At 32.6% G+C, this 11,926-nt stretch overlaps 1 protein-coding gene across 1 annotated transcript in view; it reads left to right on the top strand.

The window, feature by feature from the left end:
• Positions 1 to 8,727: 8,727 nt before the first annotated feature.
• LOC111712166 (uncharacterized) overlaps positions 8,728 to 11,926 on the top strand; it is a gene marked incomplete in the record, with an annotated part of 14,184 nt that continues 10,985 nt past the window's right edge. The window contains 2 exon segments of the mRNA XM_023486711.1: positions 8,728 to 8,982; positions 10,020 to 10,105.

The raw sequence follows: 11,926 nt of genomic DNA, 5'->3' as shown, positions 1-11,926 counted from the left end.
ATATAATGGATTTATGGCTACTCGCTTACTATCGGTTGAAGTGGCAGGTTCAATTCACAGCAGTGCCCTTTAAAGCTTTGTTTGGTCAAGGATGAAAGAAATATCTACTTTTATCTCTTTAAAAATTCATTATTTCTATTGTGGTTTCTCTACAATAGATGGGGTTTACTTAAAATTACGACTTCAGAAAAATGTACCAAAAATGTAACAGAAAAATTCTAAAGAAAAAGCTGTTTAAACCGCGAAAAGGCATTTTACGGGAACTGCTGCATTTTTTCAACAAAAAATATCGATATATTTTCAAAAATATGTTTTCCCGTATTCTTGATAAATGCCCCCCCCCCCGGGTCTACTCTTATCATAGTTCAATGGGTTTAGACCGGCTCCTTACCGTGTATAAATATAATACAAGGCAATTAGTAATCAGTCAGCGTTAAAAAATTGACAAGGCATTATTTGTTGTGTACACTTTTTATCCCACATAATGCTTGGTTTAACAATCCTCAGTTAAAGGGACTGTAAAGGAAAAATGAATGGGGGTATAGGCTGAAAGCTAATCACTATAGCTCTCGATCGCGACCCATGAAAGTTATATCTGATGTTCCTATCTCGAGAAACTGATTTTCAATTTTGTCAAATTTATACGAAAATTATTATATATACAATTTTGTATAAAAGTAGTGGGTTTAAATAGATCAAATTCAGCAAATAAGCAACCAATCTGAAAACGATGATATCCCAGTGAAAGCTAATTGTAACTTAGGTTTACTCCAATTCTAGTTTTATATTTGTTATTTCTATTTTTCATAGATTTAATTCATAATATTATTTATACGTCCGTATTGCATGACCAGAAATCCCACCTATGGCAGTGCAGTAAAGTGGTCACGTGATACAGGCGGAGACACGTGACCAAGTATACTGCTCTGCCATTGGTGATAGTTCTGGTCACGTGATTTAAGTTTAAGATTTTCTAAATTTTANGGATATATCAACATGGTGAGGGATTGATTAGCTTTCAGCCTATACCCCCTTTCATTTTTCCTTTACAGTCCCTTTAAAGGGAAAACCAAGCTAGTATAATATTATATGGAGAAATTTGATAAAAATCATCAAAAACAGCAAGAACTTGAATAGTATAAAATATTAGAAGATAATGATAGTTGTTGATTTTACTTCGAGTAAAAAATAGTTGAATATAGAAGAAAAACTGCTTTACAGCAATGTTAGCTGTGTTTTTAATCAACAATCAAACCTAAATAATAAATTTTATAATAATTTTATTTAACACGACATTATCTACATAGATCAGATAAAATTTAGCAAGAACTTTAGATTTATAAAAAAACGTTGTGTAAATTGAGAATGAAAAATTGTTTGAAAGTTTTGTTTTTTCTTTAGCACTGTGCACTGAAGCGTGCACATATAAAATTAGCGCGCGCGTTGTGTTCTGTAAACCTCATCAATCAAAAAAGAAAATCTTTCGTAAAAATTAATGTCAAACAATCTACAAAATATAATCACATAAATTCAGCCCAAGCTTATAAAATTTGAAGACAGGGTGGACTTTGAAGTGTCGCAATGCCTTGGACTTCGATTTTACAGCTCTAACTCACTTATGCTTTTCTGATGCACCTTGTCATATACAATTTAGCATTGTAAAGCACTTGCTGTTAGATTAAGGTTTTTAGAAGTAATTGGCATAATTGATTTAAATCACAGTAAATGCTTACAACGGTCATGTCCTGCAGGGATATCTTGAGTTGAGAGATCAAACATTAATCCTCAAAGGAATTGAGTTTTTGCCAACAAATCAAATTTTCAAATTCCTATATCTTTGTTACCTGACGGTGTAAACTTTTGATATTTCAAACTATTTGATATATGAATTAGAAAATCAGAGTTTGTGGCAAAAAAACTCAATCTAAATATCTATATATAAATTTGGCTTGTCTGTTTGTTTGTATCGAATAAACGTCAAAACGGCTGAACCGATCGGGCCCAAATTTTTTGTGGGACATCACGTGACCACAGGGAATGTTTATGAATGAAAATTTTTTTTAAAAAATGTGTTTTAAAGGTTTTTAATTTTGTAAATTTTTTTTTAAAAATCCGCAAAATTGTTCTTCTTTGTTTTTAAATTTAAACAAAAAGAACATGTTCACAATTTAAATAGAAGACGGGCGCGAAGCGCCCTAAAAGTCTAGAAAGAAGGGCGCGAATTGCCTTGAATTTCTAGTATATATATACTTTGCTTGTCTGATTGTCTGTCTGTTTGTATCCAATAAACGTCAAAACGGCTGAACCGATCGGGCCCAAATTTTTTGTGGGACATCACGTGACCACAGGGAATGTTTATGAATGAAAATTTTTTTTTTTAAATGTGTTTTAAAGGTTTTTAATTTTGTAAATTTTTTTTTAAAAATCCGCAAAATTGTTCTTCTTTGTTTTTAAATTTAAACAAAAAGAACATGTTCACAATTTAAATAGAAGACGGGCGCGAAGCGCCCTAAAAGTCTAGAAAGAAGGGCGCGAATTGCCTTGAATTTCTAGTATATATATACTTTGCTTGTCTGATTGTCTGTCCGTTTGTATCCAATAAACATCAAAACGGCTGAACCGATCGGGCCCAAATTTTGTGTGGTACCTCACATGACCCCAGGGGAGATTTATAGATGATCAAAATTTAAAAATTTTGCCTACAACAAAATTCAATTTGCATTAAATTTTGAAAACCCATTAACTTTTTTCATAAAATCTGCAAAATTTTTGTCTGTTTTTGTTTTTGTTTTTACTGTGTATACAAAGAGAAAATGTTCACAGTTAATAGAATTTGGACGCAAAGCGTCCTAAAAGCCTGGTTTCTTTAAAATTGCCCACATTGGATATGGAGATTAAGCGTTCAAAATTAACTGTTAGATCAATAATTTAAATATGAAAAATCAATTTACACCATCAGGTTGCTAAATTATAGGGATAAAAAAATTTGAGTGCTTTGTAATATTTTGAACAGTGTATAAAAGCGCCTGCTTAATGTTATTATGAACAACTCTCAAAACTCATTTTAGCAGGGCAAAAATATCGTTTTATTTCGTTACATTTTTAATAGAAATTTTACTTTTTATTGTTAAACTTTAGACTTTGACTGTTAAGGTTTGAATGATAAAAAATGTCTTATCACCTTGAACAAGAGTTGCCAGTTTTATTTATAACTAAATTTTGTTTTAACAAAAATGGTTATTCAGATTTCACCAAAAAGTATTTAATTTAATTAAGTTGAAAGTTTTCTGTGTTTAAAAGAAAAATATATTCAAAATTACATTTCTGTTTTAAAATCTTTTTTATTCAAAGTTTTAAATAATAAGTTATGATTTAAGAAATTTTTTTTATGATTTAGATTGTATGTATTTTCAGTGACTCTAATTGATATATTAGATTGTATGTATTTTCAGTGACTCTAATTGATATATTAGATTGTATGTATTGTCAAATGACCATGGTCTCCCTTAGTGAATATATTTACTTTTTCAATGTACGTGTATGCAAATAGATTTTGAAAATAATATAAGCTTAAAATTAAAAATTACATAAGACTTAATTTTTGTATTTTGTCTATTTCCAAATCTCTCACTGTAAATTTTTGGTATTTTATAAAATTTTATTTAAATATAACTTTTATATATTTTGTTCAATGTACACTGTATGCATGTGTACAGCTTGACAACTTTAGAGTTTAGTTGTAATTGTTTAGATGCATTTACGATTTGCAATTAGTCCCTGCAACTTTAAGCAACTTTAAGCAACTTTGAGCAACTTTAAGCAACTTTAAGCAACTTTAAGCAACTTTAAGCAACTTTAAGCAACTTTAAGCAACTTTAAGCAACTTAAAGGACAATATCGGCGTATTGACTTGCGATTACTCTGTAGATATAACTCGTGGATTGAAATAACACAGCAAAGACAAGGAAGAAAATTTGAGGAATTTTACAAATTATTTTTAATTTTTTTTCCCTAAATTGTACACTTGTTCTTTAATAATTTTGATGCATGAATGTTATATACTTTACTTACTACATATTCGTCCGATTTAATTATTCATACACACATATTTTTGTGAAGATTTGGACCTTACAATTCGTTTATCTTATTTGAGTATTGTAAGCTTTTGTCTTAAAGGGACAGACCGGCTATGTAAGGTAGTTGAACTGAGTATGCAGTGTTGTGGACAAATTCTTTAGGATTCATTTGAGACATCTCAAACTTTTTTAAGATCTGTGAATCCTGAGTTTGAGCGCCAAGTCGACGTTCAAAATCGTACTTTTGGGTGGATACGTTTTCAGAATGGTTGTATGGTTTGTAAATGATCTGTAAACCTTAAACTTTATTTTCTTTAAATTTAATTTTTACGTGTTATAGAATTTGATAAATTTCGTCAACATCTTTTTTTAAATATGTTACATTCATTTTTTATTCGATGTATTTAGGTAGATTGTTACTGTATTAATGTTGTTAAATCATACTTTTTAAAAGTTTAGAATTCGCGAAAACATGAAAACACTTTAGTATCTATAACTAGTTATTAAAGATTGAATAGGATTTTCAAGTTAAAATTCCCTTGTTTTCTGGTACAGGGTGTCCCAATAAACATGGGAATTCAGTTACGAATTCGATATTGTCTTTTCAAATAATTCTTTGATTTAGTATAGTGATACCTACTGAGAAAGCTGTAATCTGTATGAGTTTCGTCTGCTATGTTCACATTTTGTTTGTTTATGTTTTGACTGCATACGGTTGTACTTAGTAAACAAGAGTAAACTTGTCAGTCTTCACTGTTCATCTTGCGGAGACATTATGAACACATCTTTACAATCTTTTACCCTTTTCATAAAATAAACTCTAGCAGACATAATAATATTATGGCTTTTGAAATCAGGTATTACAATGCTAATTCATAACAAAGACGATATCCAATTCGTCACTGAATCCTCATGTTTTTTGGGACACCCTGTACTCTCCGTATCTTGGCTAAAACAAATGTCCATCCTCCCTGGGAGGCGGTACCTGGCTTTAAACATGCTTCATTACCGGAAACGAAAATTCTTCAAGGGGGATATCCCTTTCCCCCCCCCCCTTTATCCTTTCTCTTCATGATTCCCCTATTTAAGAAGAGATAACGAGTAAGGGGTGAGAGATAATACGTTATTATTATACAAGTTCATCTTTATAATCCTTATATTATACTCCTGTATTTGGAGGAATATACTACAGTATGAGAGGAGACACAGAGAGAACAGGTCAAAAACTTGCTCCGTCCTAATCCGTGGTTCAGTTCTCAAGTTTACTCCATCCTAAACGATAGTAGACAGGTTTACTCCGTCCAGAAAAGTTCAGTTCAAAAGTTTGCTCCGTTCTACTCGGTAGTAGACAAGTTTATTCCGTTCTAATCCATAGTTCAGTTTGGAAGTGTGCTCCGTCCTACTCGTTCGTAACCAGGTTTACACCGTCCTTCGTCTTATTTGTAGACAGGTTTACTCCGTCCTTCTACTTAGTAGACAGGTTTGCTCCGTCCTTCTACTTAGTAGACAGGTTTGATCCGTCCTACTCCTTAGTAGACAGTTTTACTCCCTCCTACTCCTCAGTAGAAAGGTTTACTCTATCCTACTCCGTAGTAGACAGGTTTATGTAGTCCTACTCTTCAGTAGGCAGGTTTACTCCATCCTACTCCTCAGTAGAAAGGTCTTCTCCGTTCTTCTCCTTAGTAGACAGGTTTTTTTCGTCCTACTCCTCAGTTGAGAGGTTTACTCCATCCTACTCCTCAGTAGAAAGATTTACTCCATCCTACTCCTTAGTAGACAGGTTTATTTCGTCCTACTTCTCAGAAGACAGGTTTATTTCGTCCTACTCTTTAGTAGACAGGTTTATTCCATCCTACTCCTCAGTAGAAAGTTTACTCCGTCCTACTCCTTAGTAGACAGGTTTATTTCGTCCTACTCCTTAGTAGACAGGTTTATTCCATCCTACTCCTCAGTAGAAAGGTTTACTCCGTCCTACTCCTTAGTAGACAGGTTTATTTCGTCCTACTTCTCAGTAGACAGGTTTATTCTATCCTACTCCTTAGTATACAGGTTTAATCAATCCTACTCCTCAATAGACAGGTTTACTCCGTCCTACTCCTAAGTATACATCTTTACTCCGTCATTATCCTTGGTAGAATTGTTTACTCCGTCTACTCCTCAGTATACAGGTTTACAGGTTTACTCCGTCTTACTCCTCAGTAGACAGGTTTTCTCCTCAGTAGAAAGGTTTCCTCCGTCCTTCTCCTTAGTGTACAGGTACTCCATCCTATTCCTTAGTAGACAGTTTTGCTCCGTCTTACTCCTCAGTAGACATGTTTACTCCATCCTACTCCTTAGTAGACAGGCTTTTTACGTCCTGCTCCTCAGTAGACAGGTTTACTCCGTCCTACCCCTCCCTTAGTAGACAGTTTTAATCCGTCAAACTCCTCAGTAGACAGTTTTACTCCGTCCTGCTCCTCAGTAGACAGGCTTTTTACCTCCTGCTCCTCAGTAGACAGGTTTACTCCGTCTTTCTCCTCAGTTGACAGTTTTACTCCGCCCTGCTCCTTAGTAGACATGCTTTCTTTGTCCTACTCCTCAGTGGACATGTTTACTCAATCCTACTCCTTAGTACAGGTTTACTTCGTCCTACTCCTCAGTAGACATGTTTACTCAATCCTACTCCTCAGTACAGGTTTAGTCCGTCCTACTCCTCAGTACAGGGTTTCTGCTAGTTTAAAAGTGTTTGTCACGCACACCGTCTTCTCTCACCTTATCACAGTAGTACACTTCATGACAGGAAAACTGTGGGATATACAATCCACGACAAAATTCTCACTTTAGTTTCTTTTCATTAATCGAACAGCTTAATCTCCTGTTTACTTATAATTCGCTCTGTTTGGACCAAACTTCTCTTTATATTACATTTTCTTCTGTTTATAGTAAGCTAATATTTTCTATTTTTATTGAATTCTGTTTTTATTTATCTCCACTTAAGTTTCTGTTTTTATTTATCTCCACTTAAGTTTCTGTTTTTATTTATCTCCACTTAAGTTTCTGTTTTTATTTATCCCCACTTAAGTTTCTGTTTTTGTACAGTTTCTCCTTATCTCTTCAAATTCTACCTAATTAAGTAAACATGACGTAGACTAAGTATTCTTGTCTTCTTGCTTCCTAATCAAAACCTGGGGCTGGGCCTAAAGCCTGAATCCAGGTCTGACAAGCCGATTTTTCAACCTTGGTTGTTTTTATATTTTATTTTCAAAAAATATACCCAGAGCAATTGAATTGAGTTTAGCCACAAACTAAAATTTTCAAATCTCTATATCTTTGTAACGCAATTTTGTAGACCTTAGATATTTCAAACTATGAATTCTGTTGGATCAAATAATCTAATTTTGAAAAATCAAAGGTATACAAGATTGCAAAGTTTTAGGGATTAGACGATTTTAGTCTGTGGCAAAGACTCAATTCCCTTTTTTTAAGAAAAATTGTTCATCTTCTCTCGTTAAAATTATGATCAGTGTTTGTTTAGAGGGATCTAAAATATCAGGTTTTGGGAACAAGAACTAAACTGTTTTGATCTGTGTGGGTCGAGGTTAATGGTCTGAAAATATTTTTTTTTATAAAATATTAATTTCGTAAATCCCCTCTGTGGAAGTCTAATTTTCAAATTCCTAAGATTTGGCATTCTTATATAAGGTGAATTTTTACATTTTTACGGGTTCTATTTTTGTGTTTATATAAACATGATATATCCACGTCTATACGTCTCACGTAAATGACTGGTTTTTACTTTTCCCTTTAAATAATTGATATCTAATCATGTCTATCCGTCCTGCACGTGGACAAATTAGTTTGTGCACTATTGGGTTTAAAGATTAGAGAGATAGGAGTCGAACTATAGTTCTTGTTTTGTAAAACCTTTCACACTACTGTACACTTGCTAATTTAAATCAACTAGAAATTCAAGGCGCTTCGCGCCCTTCTTTCTAGCCTTAGAGGGCGCTTCGCGCCCATCTTCTAAATTAGTTGTGAACATGTTCTCTTTGTGTACATCGTAAAACAAAACAAAAATAATTTGCGGATTTTCACAAAAAATTTCGCGGATTTTCAAAATTTTTAAAAATTTAATGACGATCGAATTTTGATGGAGACAAATATTTGAAATTTTGATTTTTCATAAACCTTCCCTGGGGTCCCTAGATGTCCCAAAAAAAATTTGTGCCCGATCGGTTCAGCCGTTTTGACGTTTATTGGATACAAACAGACAAACAAACAGACAGACAGACAAGCCAAATTTATATATAGATGAAGGAGTTGAGTCTGTGCCACAAGCTCAAATTTTATATTCGATATATTTTTGCAACCTGATTGTGTATACCTTTGATATTTGATCTGATAGAATTTATAGTTCGAAATATATAAGATCTACAACATCGGGTTGCAAAGATATATGGATTGGAAAATCAAAGTTTGTGGCAAAGACCCAATTCCTTTCCAGTTAAAAAAAATAAGAATTTCTACATGTTCATTGATCGGAGAAAGGTTTAAAGGTTACCCCTGTAAATCAAAGGTATCACTCTTAACTCGGAGGGTTACTTAATGATTCAAAAAATATGATCTTATCTACCTTGCAAGCATTTATTAATCTCTTAATCTATGCAATCTACTAAGATAAATCTAAATAATTTCAGACTTAGACTTGGATTACATGGTTTGAAGACATCAGGTTGCAAAGATGTAGTGATTAGATACTTTGAGTTTTTGGCGAGTCACGTTAACTAAATTCCACGTAAGATTGAAAAGTTTTCAATCTTATAACTCCTTTGATGTGAGAGGTATTGAGGAGCACAACATTCTTTCAATTTCTAAGATGTCCCTGGATGGAATTGGATGGATGGCACCAAGTCTCTCAAGTTTCCTGGTTCGATCTTTGTTATCTTTGTCCCTACAGCTTCTGCCGTCATTCAGCACATAAATATTTAATCTGCATTGTAAACTGGGGGTCAGAAGACATCATTTCAAGTGATCCTCCATAGACAGAGTAGAATTTATTTCAGTCACCACGAACTAACCAGAGTGAGAAGCATTCTGTTTCTTTTATTTGAAATCAAACGTGTTTTGGTCTAACAAGTCAAAAATCTTAAATCTTTCATTCAAAACGTATATGCCGACAAAAAAGTATTTAAGAAAAAAGGCTAAAGAATTATGTATAATGGGTCAAATTGGGATCGAAAGTCACAGCTGTCTGAAATATTGACAGAACCGTTAAATCTACGTGAAGAACCATATGAACCCATGTCAGAACAAAAATAACCGATATTTCCATATTTTTTCCTTAAAAAAATGACTGCTTTTATCAATGGTTTCTCGATAAAAAACGTAGTTTCAAGTCACCCTCCAGGCAAAGATGTGAATGCCGGATGTACAGCGGGGCCTATGATACCTTTATCAGATCAAAAATCGTCTTTTCTCTGGATTGAAAAGTGTTTAATTTTCATATATCCAACATCGTTTTCCTGCAGTAGAAATTTGCTAGTCACTTTTTTTGAGAAACCACAATTGAAAATAATCAGTTTTCAAAATTAAAAACATGAATAGGTGGTTTGATACATGCGCATTGCTCACTCTGCATTGTACTGCAGGATACACTGTACATACCATTGTAGATTACATGTACAATGGTTTTGTGTAAATTGTGTATGATACTTAATACAACCAACCTAGTACACCTTACAGTACAATTAGCAGCTTTATACCACACAAACATTCAAAAAGTGTTACGTGTACATTTCTATAATTATATATTAGGTGCTGTAGAGTGTATTACTTATACTATATATATATATATATATATATTTGATATATCTAGTGCCATATGTTCCAGTTTACTCTAAACAGTTCCTGGGCTAACGGCAGATTAAAATGAACCCTGGTGAGAATTAAAATTTAATATTTTAGATTTAAAATGATAAAGCCTGGAACAGAAAGAACTGGAAGAGCTGTGTGAACCAAAATTACTTTCAAATCTCGAAAAACACAAAAAGGTAAAAAAAATTATATTTTCACACTTATAGTGTTTTCAGGCATTATTATTCTTTACTTAATATATAAAAAACAAGATTTTTTCCTTCCATAGCAACACTTTCGCAGATTCCGATAATTTGAATTAATGTAACATTGGCGTTTGGAGAAAAAATTCTAAACAATTTCTTAAAAAATATGTTTAACATATGTTTTATATTTTAAGTGTCAAACATTCGCGACATTGTTGCCATATCTTTTAAAAATTATATTAAAGAGCGTTTTATCACTATATATATTCTAATTTCAAAATTATATTAAAGAGCGTTTCATCACTATATATATTCTAATTTCAAAATTATATTAAAGAGCGTTTTATCACTATATATATTCTAATTTCAAAATTATATTAAAGAGCGTTTTATCACTATATATATTCTAATTTCAAAATTATATTAAAGAACGTTTTATCACTATGTATTCTAATTTAAAAATCTTTTTAAAGAGAGTTTATCACTATATATTCTCATTTCAAAATGATTTTTTCTAAACACTTGCTAATCTTAACTTTAAAGGGAGTGTTCGCGAAAATTAAAGGGAGTATAGGCTTGCGTCTGAAAGGAGAAAATTGTTAAAAACGACTTATACTGAAGAACGTAGCGTCCATACAAATTCAGAAAGTTGCAATATACAACTCGGATCGTAAAATAATCAATTTAATTTCAAACAAACAAATCATTCAGATATCACAATCTAAAGTCATCTATTAATTTTTGACGCATTTGTAAATAGCCTAAACCCCCTTTCATTTTTCGCGAACACTCCCTTTAAGCATGCACAATGCACATGCTTTAATTTTGTTGAGTTGATAAGAATAAATCATATAGTAACATATTGAAAACAATTATAAAGCCTAGACCTTGTAGTTGAGCTGAGAGTGCTTTATTGTACAGAAATTTTCCAGGAATTATTTAAAACCTATTTGAGACATTTTATGATGTATAATTGATTAGGCAGTATCTCCCTTTGAAGGTCCAGGGAACTAATTTGAAATAAATAAGTAAAAATAAATCCAATTGTATAACAGTTAATTAATTTTTGTTATATTTACAATCTTTGAAATAATGAAATGTTAAAAGAAATTGTCACTTTCAAACCAAACATCCATCAAGTGTCTGAAACATCCATTAAACTTGTTATTGATTAAAACGGAAAAAAGGCGTTCTCATCTTTCTAAGTTTATTTAGCATTTATTTCAAAAACTGTTCAAAGAATTATTTTTCATAAAAAAGGCCCAAAAGAAGTTCTATAATTCTGTCAATAAGTTACGCAAAATAAAATAAAAAACATGATACACAGATTTTACAAAAATCGATATCTGGCTCAAATCTACCATATTTTAATCCAACAGAGTATCTAATGGGATGGAAGTGGGACGGAGGGGGGGAGAGGGGAGAGGGAAACAGGGGACAGGTAATAGGGTGCCGTTTAGAGATAAATCTATGTTTTAAATCTACAATAATATGTCGGAGTCAACAAGTCCCAGTTGTTTCTCTCTAGGCTGTTACTCGTTGAATCTCTAGGTTGTAAACTAGTTGTATCTCTAGGTTGTTAACTAGTTGTATCTCTAGGTTGTTAACTTGTTGTATCTCTAGGTTCTTAACTAGTTGTATCTCTAGGTTGTGAACTAGTTGTATCTCTAGGCACTTAACTAGTTATATCTCTAGGTTATTAACTAGTTGTATATCTAGGTTGTTATTAACTAGTTGTATCTCTAGGTTGTTAACTAGTTGTATCTCTAGGTTGTTAACTAGTTGTATCTCTAGGTTGTTAACTAGTTGTAT

Source organism: Eurytemora carolleeae, unplaced genomic scaffold, assembly GCF_000591075.1.
Source record: "Eurytemora carolleeae unplaced genomic scaffold, Eaff_2.0 scaffold982, whole genome shotgun sequence".
Lineage (NCBI taxonomy): Eukaryota > Metazoa > Arthropoda > Copepoda > Calanoida > Temoridae > Eurytemora > Eurytemora carolleeae.
Note: the sequence above shows the minus strand (reverse complement) of the source record. Positions and strands in the feature narration are given on the sequence as shown.